General features: G+C 41.9%; 1 protein-coding gene across 3 annotated transcripts in view; it reads left to right on the top strand.

Moving 5' to 3' along the window:
• Positions 1–465: 465 nt before the first annotated feature.
• The window catches only part of DUSP16 (dual specificity phosphatase 16), a 65844-nt gene continuing 48646 nt past the window's right edge, over positions 466–17663 (top strand). For 2 of the 3 annotated variants that reach the window (XM_034062917.1, XM_034062918.1), the window contains exon 1: positions 797–893. The gene's annotated coding sequence lies outside the window, so the exon portion shown is untranslated. Of the gene's footprint in view, positions 606–796; positions 894–17663 lie in introns of those variants that run through there. The other variant, XM_005147981.3, reaches the window with a different exon arrangement.

Raw genomic sequence — 17663 nt, forward strand, 5'->3', positions numbered from 1 at the left:
GGGATTGGTTTCAAATGACGCCATCGCTTTATTTTTACACCAATGACCTCATCCCTGCAGCTTGAAGTTTACTGACCAGCAAAACTCTTTTCTCTCGTTCGCTCCCTTCCTTGTGCCTGCTCTGCCCGTTTGTTTCTAAACGTTTGAGCCCTCCGGGGAAACAGAAGGCTTAAAAAAAGCCCCAAAACCAAACACAAAAACCCACCCCAAACCTCACGAATTTCTCCCCCCTCCCGATCTTTTCAGCGTGTGTGTGTGTGTGTCCCATCACTGTCCCCTTTTAATTTTCTCAAGCCATCTTGGGGGGGAGGGGGAAAGAAGAAGGAGAGGGGAAAAAAAAGCTCCAAATGTTTCCTTTTTCTTCTGCTCTCCCCTCCCACCTTCACGCTTCCCCCTCTTCAAAAAGAGACGAGTATAGTTTTGCTGTTCTTTTTATTTTTTAATTGCTGTTATTTTTTGTTATTATTATTTTAATTGAAGAAGAAGGAAAAGGAGCTTCCCCAGCGGCTGGAAGGAGACAAAGTTGTTTCAGGCGGCAGCGGCGAGGCTGGTGGCAACAACTTTTATCCCCGCCAAGGGGACAGACAGACAGACAGGGGTGAACAGTAAGTGTCGGGAAGAGCGCAGAGACCCCTCGGCCCGGGCCGCCCCGTCGAAGGCAGCCCGGGAGGGGGGCGAGGGGTGCGGGGGGGGCAAGCCGGGCCGGGCGGAGAGGAGGAGGAGGAGGGAGGTGAGGGAGAGGCGGTCGGCAGGAGCCAGCCCTCCCTCCATGTGTCCCTCCCTCCCTCCTCCCGCATGCCCTTCCCCGCCGGCCCCTCACCTCTGGAGGAGAGCGCCCGCACCGGACAGGTCGCTGGCCCGGGCCGGGCGGGCTCCTGCCGCCTCCGCAGGTGGTAAGGCACCGGGGGGACGGAGGGGGGTACGGGACGGGGACGGTGCCGGCACCGGCGGGCAGCCCGCCCAGCGCTCCATGCTCTACCTGCTGCGGGACGGCCGGCACTGTGCTGCTGCCCGCCGGGGCTCCTGCCTCCCCGTCCGTTCCCGTGTCACCTCCCCATAGCCACCTGCCTCTCCTCGTAGAGGCAAGGGGAACGGGGAGAAAGCTGGGCGCGTTCTGTGGGTGAAGGGAGGCAGCTCGCTGCGGGAAGGGATGAGCAGGAGCCCGCTGCCCTCTCCAGCGCTCCCCGAAACCGGCTGCGGGGGATGTTGGGGGAGGCTCCTGATAAGCCGTGGGTGCGCGCCTGCCTTTCTAAACTTAGTAAACAGCGCTGGCTCCGAATAGGCTTTCCACTGCTTAAAATGGGCGAGGATGCTTTAAACACCCGAAGGGCTCCCCAAGAAATGTTGGAAGTTGTGCCGTTCAACTTGGAAAACGTTTAAATTGAGGCAGTTGACAAAATGGAGGGCTGCCGGGGAGTCCAGGAGTGAAGCAGATTGCAAATTGTTAACCTGGTGCTGCGCTCGTGTAAACTCCTAATTCGGTGTCTGATGCCAGGATGTGGCCTGACTGATAACCCGCTCCTGACTTCATTTTTTCCCCCCATAGAAGCTGCAGGGATGAGCAGTTGAGTGTGCATCAGTGTGTCCCGAACAAGGTGTATGGGATGCTCCTATTGCAAAGCCTGACCGATGGTCGGGTTTTTCAGTGGCCAAAACCAATTTGATTAGATGTCAGCTGGGAAGGTGTTCTTTTAGAACACAAAAGCCAGGAGAATTTGCTTTCTCTTCTTTCAGCTGGTTGAAACAGAAAATCGATATTCTGGTTTTCCTTCAAGTGAAGGGTGTAGTCATAGGGAGCTGTATTGTCTGACCTATGACTAACTTTTTTTGTTCAAACATTCGGTGTATACCCAGCAGAATAAATAGATCTATGCTAGTTTTGAAAGCTAAAAGCAGATTGGACTGTTTCTCCTTGTAAGGATGTGTGTTGGGGTTCTTAAAAGAAAAAAAACCCCAAAACCCCAAAATGATTTTGTAATCCTTGCTCTGAGATTTATGCTATTCCTGGCAGCATGTGGTTTGGTAGATACAGCGTTTACGAAGTCACAACTGACCAAACAGGAGTTGGTTTAGACTCTTGTGTTTTGAGGGGAGGTGGAAAAATAGTAAGTCTTAATTTCTTTCTATGGTGTTCATCCCACTGACCATTGGAGATTGAAGCATTCATCACAGTTGTTTATGTTGGTTGTCTGGGGGTTTCTATTTGAATGTGGAGCAAGTATGCAACGGGGGGGGGGGTGGACATGTATTTTTAGCTTTAATTTCTAATGACAAAGATACAAAGAATACTGATACTCAGAGGTAAATCCTGCATTTACTGAGTATGCTTATTAATATTTTTAGGAAGGAATCTATAAAAATGCCTGAGGTATAATAAATTCTGGTCACTATGCTTGTTTAATACAATAGTGCTTCAGTATAGCTTAGTGCACAATTTCAAAGTTTTTTTAAGTGAGCACATAAGGAAAAGCAGCAGAGAAGGTGTCAGTTCCTGTGCTAATTGGAGGTGCTAGCTGTAAAATGCTTGTATGGTTTAATACATGTACAAAGGTCCAGAAAGCCCAACCAAGCATTAAAAACCTCAGCATGTTGGATAAAGATACATAAATATATTCCTGTTCCAGTAGCTCTGGTCTTGTTAGCTATCTAAGCAGATAAAAGGGAACAAAATCACACCAGAAAAATGGCTGTAGAAGAAGGTGAGCTCAATTTATCTTTGTTTCTGTAAAATGCATGCTCTTATTTCAGTGAAGGCAACTAGCCTGGCAAGGCTGTTTCCTTTGTAACTAGAATAGCTTCAACTGCCCATAGGAACGGGATCGGCAGAAGCTGTGCAGGAATGTGTTAAATGGATTTTGCTAGGAACTCCGTCTCCCAAGCCAGCCCCAGCTCCTCTGGGGTCGTGCCAGCCCTCAGCCCGTGGGAGGAGTTCTGGTTGTATCTGCCATGTGCCTGTGCACCTTCCTTGGCAAAATGACTACCCTGGGAGCTCTGTGCTTCCTTTGCTTTCATAGCCAGCAGCTGGAGACAGGGTGAGTGAAGTCATACAGAGTTACTGGAGACTGGATGATGGAACAGGTCAGCCACTCTTCTGCCTTTAAGATAAGTGATTCACGTAGGCCTTAAGAAGCCCTCAAAGGGCATATTCAGGCTCTCTTCTAGACCCCTGTAAGAAATGCCAAATACACAGGTGAGCATTGGTCTTCAAGTGAGGTCTGCTCCAAGGTGTTGTGCATTAAGAGCTGCATGTGGGGTTGAGAGCCTTATTCAGTCACCTGTCTTCTCAAAGTTTGATGCCTTAATCCCAGACCTGTTCAGGAATATTCACTGTTTTCAAAATGCAGATTTTCTAAGAAATATAGTAAACACAGTTACAGCATTTTTTCACTCAGGAAAAAGGCAGGGTGATAGTTTTCACTTTATAGTACATCTGTTGAATTTTCCTTTCCTGTAAGAGTAGTCAGGAAAGCATCATAGATATTCTTCAAGTGCTGACAATCCTTAACAGCCATATGGCTTGGAGTAGTTACTGTCGAAAGATGAGGTGTGGAAGGACTGGCACATCGCTTCCTTTTTGTTTCACTCCTAGGAAGAAACTTGGGTTTGGCCTGCAAATCCTGTGACCATGTCCCTACTGATATGTTGTTATGTTGATCAAATGGTTAAACATTTCTTGCAGGTTTGTAATATTTTATGTGTGATTGTGTAATGGTACATCCATGATTATTTAACAAGAATTGTCAAGAAGCTGTCTTTCTGGGTGATAGAGATGTAGTGTTGAATGGTGTGTTCACTTTGCCTACAATTCCTTAAGGATTGCTTCCAGATTTCCTGTAATGATATGGAAGGTTTCTGTAGAATATTTTAAATATCAGTAACTATTTATCAGGTTAGCATTGGTAAGGTTTCTCTGACTTATTTGGTGTTCCCCTTCATAAACAAAGGGTCATTCTTTAGGGCAGTTGATCGCATACGTGGCCTCTACTTTCTGCATGAATCAAAAGCCATAGGTGATGGATAGCCAGGTGATGTGTATCAGGCTGTCTGGACTAAAGTAATTAATGAACTGAAGACCAAGAGTCATTTGTGTGAAGGTGAGCACTGAAACTTCAGGCTACTTCCTCGTCATTATTTGGGAGACCCTATCCTTAGTATTTTCTTTATCACTAGTTTAATAGGAGTACCACCCTGATACCAAAGCTGATTGAGATGAAACTGGCTCTGGAGTAGAGCCTGTGGCTAGAAACTGAGATGCCCTCTACTACTGCAGTGTTGCTACATACAGCTATGGCAACAGGGAAGTTCATGTCACCACTACTATGCTTCACTAGACCTGATCTTTAGATTGATACTAGTTTAACAGCTCCAAATAGGAAGTCTCCATTATAGTTATTGTGTAACTTCCCATAACACCTGAAGGAAGCCAAAAATACACATTTAATGGTAAAATTTGGCATCTTAACTTCTGGGTTTCCATAGTTTTAATCTGAGCAGTTCTCTGCTTATGGATAGGGCCTGTTGGCAGCTGTCACAGTCTCCAGTGGAGATGATGTGGGCCACCAGTGAATTACTGTTTCTCAGCGATCGAAGAAAATCGGCATCTAGGGTGTGTGTATGGAGGGCGAGAGGGAAGATGGGCATGAGTTCAAGGCCTTGTGTTTCCTTTTGCTGCACTATGTGGTCTGCTGCTGAGCCAAGACTGACCTAGTCGGAGTTGGCTCTGGGAAGGCTGGCAGCTTTCCATGTTGTGTCCCTACGAGATGCTCCGGCAGCCGAAGAAGACCCCAAAATTAATAATTGGGCAGGGTAGGAGGGAGTATTGCCTCAGTGACTGGAGGGTTCCTGTGGGGCTGTGGGGATGCAGAGTGATCTCTTCTGCCACAGACCTTCCCAAGCTCCTGTGCTGCTGTTTTTCTGTGCTTGCACTGTCTGAAGCTATAACATTTGTGCTGTGTGAATATATGAAAGGAACTGCTGAAACAAGGTTCTTCTTTGAGAGGAAGTCAGTTATCTCTGCTTTTTCTTGGTCGCAATACGAGCCATATGTCACTAGTAACTTGTACAGCTTCTCTTCAGTGTATTCTTGCTACCCATAGCAAAATTAGTTCCAAGTTTTTATCCTGTTTCTCATAAATTAGGATCAGCTCCTTGCACAGACCTCCTCAGGTGAATCTGCAGTCTAGTTTGGCATCAAACTTCTGTCAGTTAACAAATAAAGACGCAGAAGTGGAGATGTGCAGAGGCTTTTATTAGTTGAGGATAGAGGTAATTATTTTCCTCCATAAGAGCTTTTTACATGCTATTCTGGGTGATAGTCTGCTAAAATATTTTTCTTCATAAAATCACAACTGTGTTCCATTGCATTAGTTTGGTGGAAGACTCTTGACACACAGTTTCTAATATCAAGACTGAAACAGCGTTGCCCATTTTCATTATGCTACACTTGATTCTGCTTTACTGTAATAATCTACAAATTCTGCGTGTTTATTGACTAAATGGGAGATTAGTGGCTTGTACAAATGCTGTCTTTTTAGACATCCTTGTCTGATGTTTTTTTCCATTACTGAAGGCATTGTGGGAGGCAAAAAGATGGGCTTGAGTGTGTAATGTAGAAACATTGGAATGAGAATTTTACAGAGTATAAAACGAGGAGGACAACAGAGACTAATTGTATGAAATTCCTTTTATGCACACGTTCTTGAGTTTGAATAACTAGTATGTATTCAGCCTGCTGGATTAGAAGGCTTTGGCTCTGCATGTGTAGCATAGATGTTGCTCTCAAAATAGGAAAGCAGCTCTCCCTTCCCCCACACTATGACAGATAAAATTGATTCGGTACTGCTTTGCTCCTACTGCACCCCTAGTAAAGCTTATAGGCTGCATAAGTCATAATGTCAGGGATATAAACACCACACTTCTAATAGCCTGAGTGCTGTTCTTGCTTCTCACTTGCCAGGTGTAAGAATCATTCACCCCAGACTTTGAAATCTCAACTCCAGTGTCAGGACTTGGGTTTCTACCTGCAGGATGGCACTTGCAGGGGTGTAACTTTCTTGACAGGGTTATACAGTCCCTTCAGCATGGAAGCCATCCATCTTCTAAACACCAACTTCCAAATACATGCTCTTTTAAAGGGCTTCTGTTAGCATACTGTCCTGCTACTGAAACAAGCCTTAATTTCAAAGGTGGGTTGTAAGCGCCAAGAATGTTTGCCTAAAGAACAGGCATGAGTTTACTTTCAACTCATTGTATTAATGCTATCTGGAATAAGTATAGCACGTATTATCTCTACAGTTCCCACAAGTATTTTGTTACAGGTGGGAACCTGCTTACATGTTGGGATTGAATACCTTCTCAGCATTTTCTCTTGCTTTCCAGCTCTGCTGTCCCTCGCATGGAGTCTGTTTGAACTCTAGAAAACTGTGAGGGAAGAGAACTGGATGGGGAGGAAACCTTGTATTACAGGTCTGTCTTCTAACACCATCATATGCAGAGGTGCCTTTCTAAAATAAAAGAGTTTAGGTAGAGGCCTCTTAATAGGAACACTTGGGCAGCAAACAGAATAAACTTCAGCTTGGTTTCAACAAAGATGCATAAAGTTTTGCCAGTTCTTACCCAAGGACAAAGAATATTCCAGCACAAAAGTACAGCAGCAGTCTTGGTGCATTGGGTTGACAATTTGTTAGGTCCAAGTAAGTCTGAAAGAATAGACTAGATTGAATCCAGATTAGTGGGAGGCAAATTGTGTCACCACTTTAGGAGGGTTCCCTCTGCCTGCCCCAGGACCCTGTGTGCAAGGTGGGTGTGCTCCAAATTGAGGATAGGCTGTGAAAATCTCTCTTCCCATAATCTGTTTGAAATTCTGCATTGATGGCAAGTTTCTTCTCATAGCAACAGGACCCAGTAGCTTCTTCCCCCTTCTCACAAGTTACTCCCATGTTATTTCAAATTCCTTAAAGCTCTTAAGCTTTCCAGTGAGTGATCTGAGGCCTTACTGGAGAGAGGTAATCCACACTGGCTGGTCTATAGGTTCATAGTCCTGATCTAGCTCATTGCAGGGGTATTGGACTAAATGACCTTCGGAGGTCCCTTCTAGCCCAAACTATTCTACAATTCCATGATGTTGGGAAGACGTGGCAGCTGAAGGCAAACTGGCACTGTCCTTATGAGAGCTGGTAAACTTCATGTTCTCCTAGCTGGCAGGAGACTTATTTAGGACATATTTAGGCAAAATAATAAAGCTGCTTGTACTTGTACTTTCCTTTGCTTCCTTGTTTGTTTCCTGTTATTGTTTCCCTTTCTCATTTTGGTTTGCTTTTTCTTGCATGTAACTTACCATCTGAATATGTATATGATCTGTTTTTCCTGGTCAGTGGAGTGAGGTCTCTTGTCCAGCTGTTCAAAATACCTGACTTCTCATGGCTGAAAGGTTGTGAGCATGCTGTCAGCTTCTCAGTCATTCATTCTGATTGTTAGATGATCTGTGTTTGAATACCATCCAGCTGACAAAGCCTGTTTCCTCAGTGTGGCTCACTTGCCTGTCTGCTGTGATTTCCAGGTGGACCTATTTGAAGTTGCCTGAAAAATCTATTTATCCAGCCCAGGCACGATTGTATGAGTAGCCTGTTTGTCACCTATTTAATCTCAAAATATTACTGAAAGAAAGTGAACTCCTTCAAGCATAAAATGTATGAAAAAGAATAGTAATACAAGTCCAAATCTCCAAGATACTAGTCAGAACAGCAAAAGAAAGTATCAGAATACTAATACTGTCATTACAGTTTCCCAAGATACTCTTTCCATTAAGAGAGCCACATCTTCCCTACCCATAGCAGGAGGTTTATAACTGGATGATCTTTAAGGTCCCTTCCAACCCAGACCATTCTCTGATTCTTTGATCTTTCTGCCCTCTTAAATTTACAAGGCTCTAATCTTTTCCTCCAACTGAGGCTTGCATAACTTGCCACCTCTCCTGCAGGTGCGACCTGTTCTGGAACGAGGAAATGTGTAGTGTCTTTTCCCTTCTGCCTCATGTGTGGTTAAACCTATAGAAAGCTGTGGAGGAAGCTCAGGCATGCTGTTCCTCTGACAGCCTTCTGCAACTACAGGCTATTAATGACCGTTGCCTTTCATGGGCAAAAACAGTACTGGCAATTCCTTTGTGCACTTTATTTAATGGCGTAACAAGCAAACACATTAGCTATTTTTATTCAAATGCCCAAACATAAGCCAGTATGGCAAAGTGGCTACGAAATGTCTGCACAGCTAAGTGAAAATACAGCTGCTGTTTAACACTAGGTCTTTTTCTTTAAGTTACAGGATTTTGAGAGGGTTCAGCCAATGATCATCTAATCTTTCTAATTGAGCTGTGGTGAGGATTTTCAAGATCTTGCATTAAAATAGGCAGAATGTTCTTCTTAGTCATTGACTTTGTCTACTGTTTCAGTCAACAATAAGGAGGTAATGCAATAGGGGAGATGGGTGGGTGGGGAAGGAGGGACTAATTCAGGTTAAAGGTTCAGGTCTTGGCCTTTCAGGAAGCTTTGGGACTATCTCTTCATACGTGCTGCTTAGTGGCAGGCACACAGAAAACACTGAATACAGTGACCCTGTTAGTAAATGCTAGCTTAGAGAGAAGCTATGTTTGTTTTGGGAATTTTTAAAGGCTGCCAAGTCCTTCGATGGTGGTTTTTCCTCTTTATTCTTTCCTTTCCCCTTTTCCTTGAAGAGTGAGTCCATCTACATTGGCAGAAAAATGTTTTTCATGGCTTGGTGAATAATTGAAAAGGAAAGTAAGACAGTGTTGATTATTTAAATCTTCGAACATTTCAAAGCCAAGAATTTATCTTATGGATTGTCTTGGGAGGGGTGTTGAGCATTTAGGGGTTTTGGCGTATACATGCTCAGCAAGTAGTCCTGCCTTGGTATTGATGTGCATGGGCTTCAGTTCAATTTTGGCTTAAAAAATACAAAAGGAAAACTTTAAGCATATGACAGATGTTAAAGGTCCTAAGAAAAAAAAGAAAATCACTTATATGTTTTCCCTGACCTGCAACCTGCCTGATACTGGAGTAGATATCCAGTGGTAGCATACTTTTAAATATCTTTGCTTAACTAAATTACAGAGTGTGCTTACAGAATTCTTCTTGTTATATACACCAAAGTAAGGCATTTCTACTAAGTGCTTAATATTTGGCCCAACTGGTGTTACTGCTTTTCAGTGCAGTCAAACATGATTCTTATTTAGCTATAATCACCTGTTTTTTTCTGTTTATGTTGGCAAAGTGAATCTACAAATGTGACTTCCTCCTTGAAAGGTCCCTCCCTTTAACAGTCAATTGTTACACATCAAAACACAGCTGGAGAAGTCTACCTGTTGGTAGAAAATAGCATTACTTTGTTGGACAGGTGGAGTGGGATGGGCATCAAGTTGATCAGCTGCTTTGGGACATGAGGAAGTAGTTAAACACCAGTATGTAATCATGTCTTTTAGCTTCTCCACTGGCAGTAAAATGGGCTTCCTTGAATTCAGAATTCTGCAAAATGTGTTCTGATTTGGGTTTAAATGGTTAACTTGAAATGCAGTGCTGTGTTTTAATGCTCATGGACAGAGGTATGAGCCTTGTGCTTTTACTCAAAACGTGGTTACATTGCGCTGCAATGGAAAAATATTCAGGCTTATCACTTTCTGGAGCTGAAGTTTCAGACAGTATGTCCAGTTTCAAAGGTTGTGTGATATCAGGGTCAACTATCATTGTGAAAATACTAGTAAATGGAGATGTGTGTAAGGGACAGAACGGGAGAGAGATAAAGAATAAGGAATAATAGAAAAGGAGAGGTATTGATCAGGTGTTGGAAAAATATACCCAAGTGGGCTAAATAAAGGAAGGAGGAATGAGAGAATAGAGTCAACAGGAATGGGAAGTATTTTCTGAAAGAAAGAAAGAAGTTCTGCATTAGTTGCACATGAAAATGAGCCTTTTAAGTCACAAAAAACATGGATCTAAAGTGACAACAGGGTAGGATCATTCTACTTTTGCTAGTAATACAAACTTTGTAGGTAGTAGATAGCAAAATAGGTTTTTTCTATGTGTTTGAGGAAAAGCCTTTCGACAGGCTGTCTAAATGAAGTCAAATGACAAGTTACTGGAAGTGCAGGGAAAGGTGTAGCTTCTAGTGACTTCACTGGAAATACTGCATGTAGAAAATATCTTCTGAAGATTGTTAAACACTAATGAGTTAAGTGCTTTGTCCTTCTGAGTCTGTGTTTTGGGTTATAATCAGTGTAACTGGAGATCTTAAAAATTAGAATCTTAAACTCGATTTTAAAAACTGGAAATGATGGCTTGGAATATGTAGCAGCTGTTGAGAGAATAATATTGCGTGGGTTTGTGTATTTGGTCTTTATCGCTAGACATTTGTAAATATTTAAGAATGAGTTGATTTCAAAAACTTGCACTATAGACCATGTCTACATGTTGGACATCTCTAAGGGTCAGACAGTTAAGCTTCTAATGGCATGCTTCTGAGTCCACATTGATATATCTTTCAATGCAACTAGAAGGTGGGAAGGAGTAGGGAAAATGATCTGTTTAAACACTTCTGTTTTGAGTTGCTGTTTTTCTTCATGCTGTTACTAACTTATTTTTGGCTTTTTTAAAAATCTGGCATGTTTGTAGTTTTTCTAGATGGAAGAGAAGCTTTTATCTTAAAAATAAAACCCACCAAACTTGGAAAATTTTGTGTGTGCTTCTAGAATATGTCAGTTCAAGAGCCTGATGTTCTCTAACTACATTGCAGGTACAGATGTGCCAGCCTCCCTTGCTGTTTGTCTTCTAACATTTTTGTGTTAGCTTATATGCTGCCGTCGGTGTGAGGGCTTTGTAAGTACAGCTAATCAGTGCCATAAGAAGCTTTAACCTAAATACACAAAGCAGAAGAAGAGTAGTCTAAAGGCTATTGACAAAGTGTTTTTTTCCAGCTGTGCTCATAGAAAAGGTTACTGAGTCCAGCTGCTTGACACAGTCCCTCTACCTCTGGCTGCTGCCCTGGGTCTGCTGCTTAGGGTAGCTTTTATGACTGTTCTTGACTGAGGCCAAGACAGAGAATGAACTCACAAGTAGATTATTCTGCTGTTTGAGCTAACCTGTTTGTGCTTTGTTTGAAGCAGACCAGAAACCCATCGTGTTGTTTGCTCCATAGGATCAAGGTGGTTGTTCCCTGCATTCCAAACCTTAAATTACCTGCTTTTTTGACATATAGACAAACCTTAAAAGTAGAATACTCTGTAGACTGTCCTCTCCTTTCTTCTGTGTTCTGCCCAACTTGCTGTTACACTTGTTGTCCAAAAGAAATAGGTTCAGTAGCAGTAAAAGTGAAATGGGAGATCATTAGCATGGATCCACTGAAACTGGTGGATCTGTCTCAGGTTAGTACAACACATGTACATTTCTATGGCAGGTAACACAAAATGCTCACAGTTACTGTGATTCTTGTTTTCCCAGCCACTATCATTGCAAACTCGCTCTTTTAATGGCTCTCATGATCCCACAGTGAGCCAGATCAGGGAACTAGAAATGGCTGAGAATTGCTTGGATGTGGTTTGTTTATGTGTTTGTTTATTCTGTTTTTGTAGATAGTTTATGACTGGTTTAGCTCTTTGAGTAAGCTCACTGAATTACCGTATGAGCCGGCATAAAGGACACGGCTGTTCTCTGGTAGCCATGAGTTAGGATGTTTTAAGCTGCCATGGAGTGTCAGTCTGCTCTATTGGTTTGATGCATGTATGTGTGTGAGGCTCTGAAACAGCAGTTCTTGGAGCAGCCAGAGGCATGATGGGCTCTGCCCCCTGTTCCTGTGACTGGCTGTTGAGGGGGTAGGAATGGGTTTTGTGGTTTAGTAGCCAGGCGTGATGCAGCAAAAGATTTTCCTCTTGTTGCAGAGAGCTTCCTTTTGCTCTTGTTTGGGGGTTTCCTGTGCTTGGCCAACAAGCCAAGTGTTGTTTTGAAGTTACCCATGTCCCGCAGTGCAGGTAAGCCCACTGCAGTTCATGGCAACCTGAAAGTAACTGAAACTCAGAAGAATTCTTTTCCAAGCTTGTCTTCTGCAGAGGCAGCAAGAGGTATGTTCATTACATGGATCTACCCACCAGAAGCTAAAGCTGGAACTATTAGTCCAAGATAAAATACTGATTGCTGTTTGTTTGGCACTCTGCATTCAAGGTGGCTTGGCTTGACTTCCAGGAGCTCCAAGAGCTTTGCTTTGTGCTCCATTGGAAACTTTTATTTGTCTGCCACCTGCCAAGTACAGACCTTGAGTCCTGTCAGGATTCTTTTTTCTTTTTAGAGCAGGACATACACGTGTGCTTTTTTTTCTATGAATACATCAGCATACGAACTGTGTATCTATACATCCGTGAACATGCCCATATGTATATATACATGCATGCTCTGTCCAGAGCAGCTATTATCTTATAAAGCTTTCATTCAAAGTGATTTATTTATGTTCTATATGGTAAGAAAAGCAATTAATTAGCTAGCAAAGCAACCTTGCAGATTAAGCTACATCTAGGTATAATGAATTGGGAAGATCTGGATGCATGGTCTTCACAGAACACTTAGTATGTGGTTTTAGTGGTTATAGCTATCTGAAGTAGGTAGAAAGCTTTTGTCCAGTCCATAGCTTATAGTGTATCTGTTTTGAATATAGTTGTGATTTATCATTGTGATCATTAATTGGTCTTCCAAGGAAATTGAAATGAAAACCTCATCCCTTTCTTCTTAAAACTTGAAGTAATTTCATTTTACCAAATAAGTATGGTATAAAAATCTTCCTTCCCCTTATTCTTGTATTAATTTAGATGGTACCCCGGTGTCTTCAGAGTTGTCATGCAGAACTCTCCTTTTGCTCACTTTTTAATTGCTTGTCATCTCTACCCACTGCTTTGGGGGAGGTGTCGATTAAAGCTGTAACTCAATTTAGTACTCCCATTCCTCTTTAGGCAGTGTTTCTGACTTTTTAATTAGAAGACTGTATTTTTTGCATACTTTTGATCTCAAAATCATTTGGGTTTTTAAAATGTTCTTTACATTTACTGTAATAGTATGCTGATGGAAGGATCATCTTCTTGGGGTCCTGCCTAGGATAAAAGAGTTCTGCTGGTTCAGCTGGAGCTCTGCAGAGCTCCTGTCACTGTGTGGCTGTCTGCAGTGATGAAATGCAGTGGCATCCATGCTAGAAGAGATGGTGTTGCCGAAGATCATTTATAGGGCAGGTAGGAATCCAGAGCATCCTACTGATGGAACTGCTGTCCCCACAGCATGTTAGTGCTAGCCTTGTTACTGATGGGACTTTGTCAGCTGAGGGCTTTTGTCATCCGGGGAAGAGACTTTTATTCCATGCAGACCTGAGTTTTGCTGACTTGCACAGCAACTGAAGTAGCTTGTCTGTCCACACAGCTCTCTCATTCTGCCAGGTGCAAAGCTAAAGAATTAACCTGAAAAGGGGTTAATTTCCAGTGACTTAATCCATTATTGTTTCTGTCAGGTGTCAGTTTGTCTTTTCTTAACTCCTCTACTACTCCCCTGAGGTTTTTTTAGTCATCTCCTCAGTGGTGGGGAATGGATGTGTGCATATAGTTGTAAATAGGTTTATTATAAAATTTATATTCCTTGGATTTTGTTGTTATTCAGCTGACATGCTCCAAGAGAGATGGGCATTTACATTTAATGGGGAGTTTGGGTCTGATGGAGAAGAGTGGTTCTGTGTCCTCATTTCTTACCTTATGCTCCTTTTTTTGCCTAGCATCAGGTCTGCAAGAGGTTCTGTGTGGCTAATGTTAAAAAAGCTCTTCTAGTACTGAAGTTCACTGATTTTTATTTATTTTTCTTTCTTTGTCTTTTTTCCTGTCACCTATAGCACGTTTCACAAACACTTTCTACCTGGGCTGGAACAGCTCACTTTAATGAGCATTACCTATTTCTGTTTTCTGCTCAGCCCTTATGTTCTTCAGTTTCCTCCTAAATCTTGAGGACACGATGGCTTACTGTTAGTTACTGAAAGTATTTTTCTTCTCTTCTTTTGCTATGTCAGTCCTGTCAGTAGATCATCTTATTTCATCTTGAACTTGTCTTTTGACAGCATCCTGTGTGGGAGAGGCTTTCCAAAGTAATCTATTTTTGCTTTCTCAGCTATTATTATCTAGTGGCTGGTATCAAATTTAATTGCACTCTTCCTTTTTTGTGCACCAGGTCTTAGGATTTTTCTCTTTATTTTGATACATTCTCTGATCTGATACTCAGCTCTTCTGAAGTTCTTGTTGTTCTTTTTTTCCCCTGATCTGCTATCACTCGTTCTGCTTTCTGTTTCTTTACCCAGGCTTGGATTCACATTTTTCTGGGATATGCTCATTTGGCCTTTGCAACCCCACGAAAATGTTACCATTTGAACATAATGACTCTTTTCTTCCCTGGTTTCCTGTTCCCTTTCCTTGTGAAGTGGTATGTATACCTTCCGCAACTTTCAGACTCAGCTGGGAGCTAAACATGCAGCTTTTCATTTCCTCTCTCTTTTTGAATTGAGGATCTTTTGGACCACCGGTGTCTTAATGACCGTTTCTGAAGTGTAACAGTGTGGTACTAGTTTTGGTAGGATTCCTTCCATGAATGTGGTGAGCTCTGTTGTATTATGGCCCCCATCATTTAGCAGTGAGCTAATGCAAACAGTAAAATTGGCTTTCTGACATAGTACTGAGATAACTCTTAAGTGAAGAGCAGGGGAAAAGCTTAGATTTTTATTGCCAGGTAAAGAACAAACATGGAATGAAAAATGCCCCTTGGCATGTCCGGCTGTGGTTCAAAGGCTAAATTGAAATGTAGATTCTTCATCAAACTAAATTCCTCTTGATTTTGGCATAGTATTCCCTTTACTTCCTTCTCTAAACAGACTCTTCCCCCTTTTCCACAGTAACTATATGATTCTTTGTTTAGTTTGTAGGAATTGCGAGAGCTCTGATGTTTTCGTGTATTAAAGATGCCAGATTTGTAGTGATTTCTTCCTCCTTTCTGTTGTTCCTTTCTTCCTTCCAACAGCCCCATGCAGACTCTTCTGAGGCTTGTTTGGTGTGTTTTTATTGTCCCCTAGGAAAAGACTTTCTGTATCAATCTTCATGGCAACTTACGGTTCCTTATATACAGCGTGCTTCAGTGACTTCGAAAGTAATACCAGTGCAATTTTACCAACTAAAAGAGTAAGGAAAGCTGGACTGTTCGTAGAGCGTGTTCTCCGCTTTTCCATCAGCTGTCTTCTCTTCATTTGGGAAGCATGATTCTCTAAATTCCTTCTTGATATGTTTCCATTTTGAAATACAATCTGTCCGGAATGACGTGGCACCTCTGCAAGCACACAGTTTGTTACGAAACACTAAGCACAGAGAACTTGTTATCAAAATAATTGTTTCTTCAGGTTTTTTTTGTTAAGGTCACTGTTGTGAAATGGAATGATCAACAACTGTTACTCCAGAAGTAGAGAAAAGGTATTGGAGATTGCATCCTTTCTCTCTTCTAAAAACAGTGCTGTCTTGGGACCCAGTTACTCAAAAACAAGTTGTAATGAAAATACACTGAAATCCTCAGCTTTAGCTTGGTTGTATCAAATACTTGGTAGAACTCCAAAGTGGTAAATAACTTGGTTATTTATGGAGTACTAATCTTGTTTGCTTTGGCATCTAAAACCAAAGTCGCAGCTTATTTTTACTTAATGCATGCTTTTTTTTAGAGTATCCCTTCCATGCAGTAATACAGATATTTATTACAGAACCCAGGAGGCCAGTCACAGACCAGGGACTCTGCTCTGCTTGGTGGTCCCAAAGGCAGGGAGGAGCAGTTTTCATCTAGGCAGTTCTGGTCAACAGAATAAGCTTGGTACTGGTACAAAAGTCCTTGTCGACATTGTGACAAAGTAGTAGTTTTGAGGCAGTGTTTAGAAGGAGTGTGAAATAGGTGAGGATCTCATCTCCTGTGGCTTAAGAATAAAATAAAGATGCATCTGGTCAAAGGAACTGGTCTGGAAAATTACGTTTACTGCAGCGTTCCTTGTGAGTGACATAGTCAAGGCCAAAGGAAATGCTACTGTGCTACCAGCAAGAAGAGATTGTGTGCATAGGAGAGTGGCTTTAATTGATTTATGCTGTTTAAATTGTTTTAATACCAAGTAGGAAAATGGGCAGGATACAGCTCTGACTTTGATACCAAAGTCTAGGGAAAAATCCATCATGAAATAAAGTAAGGTGGTGGGAAAAGGAAATGCAAAGAGGGGAGCATCTTGGAGGTAGCAGGTTTTTGAGTTCCTTCATGAGGGTATTTATTAGAAATTATTTAAACATGAAGGGACTTGATTTATAGGTGAAGGCATTAGCTGGTGATGTGTTTTTCTAGATGGACCATCAGTTAATCACGGTTTCTTTCTATAACTGTTTTTATTCCGGTGGGTGGTGGTTAAAACTAGCAGAAAGTGTAGTGATCTCAAGTTGCTTGTCTCTAAAGTTACTTCCGTTAATGGCAAGAATTTATTTTTGTTGGTGACTGCCAAAAGTTGTCATGCACAAGATGACATCTTCAAAGTAAGTCTTAAACAAACAAAGACACCTTTCTCCTGTAACTTCTGGTGTTAATTCCTGTCTTTCTACTTGTACTCTCGAGACCATGTTACAAGCAGTGGTAGTTTCCTTAATACATGATTAGGTTTGCTGTGGAGGTTTTAACGGAGCTAAATTTTGAGAGAGCAACCATAAGGTGAGGTGTCAAAGTGATGGGTTTACACGTGGTGGTTCCTGGCAGTTCGCAAAACACAGTTCATGTAAACTTGTCTCTGCTCCGGCAAGACACGTCCCTTTGACCACTGTTGTTACTGTGTTCTCTGTGAACTTAGTGAAGTAGTGCATATGTGTGTGTTAAATTGAGCTTTGTTTTTAGGGTGAGTTTGGGGTTTTTTTTGAGTCTCAAGGCTACAGCAAATTGGCAGCTTTTCTGATAGAATTTTCAGGTGCTAATGTGTAATGCTGGGGTTTCACTAAACTGTTAGTATAGGATGCCACTAACTCTTTAATCTTTTAATGTGGCTGTCAACCTCAAACAATTCAGCTCTGTTTATAGTTTTATAAGGGATTAAGTAACTCACTTCTGGATTAAAAAATTAAGATCAAAATGGAATTTATCATGATAATAATATAACTACAATAACAAACTTACTAGGCCTTTCAGGAGTCTTAATTTCTTACTCTATATGGTTTAGTTGAAACCTGTGAAGCATAATACATGGCCCAGAGTTGTTGTTCTCCTTCATTACTGTTTAATTTTAAGGTTTTTATAATCATTGTGAGACAATCAGATGATTCCTGTCTCTCTAAACTTGATGGCAGTGTTACCTCCAGGTTCTTTGCACATTGGCTTCTCTCTTTGTAAGGTTCTGAATGCTTCTGACATGATGGGTGCAATGCACCATACCTGCTTCGGGCACCAAATGGCTTTTGCAAGTTTGTGTGTGTCTGAAACTATTGGTAATCTTAATTGCTGGGTTCACACATGAAACTTGTTCTTCAGAAAAGCTTTCTTGTGAATAAACCTGAATGCATTTAAATGTCTGAAAGAGCAAGGGTTGGGTGGAGC

Source organism: Melopsittacus undulatus, chromosome 5 (assembly GCF_012275295.1).
Source record: "Melopsittacus undulatus isolate bMelUnd1 chromosome 5, bMelUnd1.mat.Z, whole genome shotgun sequence".
NCBI lineage: Eukaryota > Metazoa > Chordata > Aves > Psittaciformes > Psittaculidae > Melopsittacus > Melopsittacus undulatus.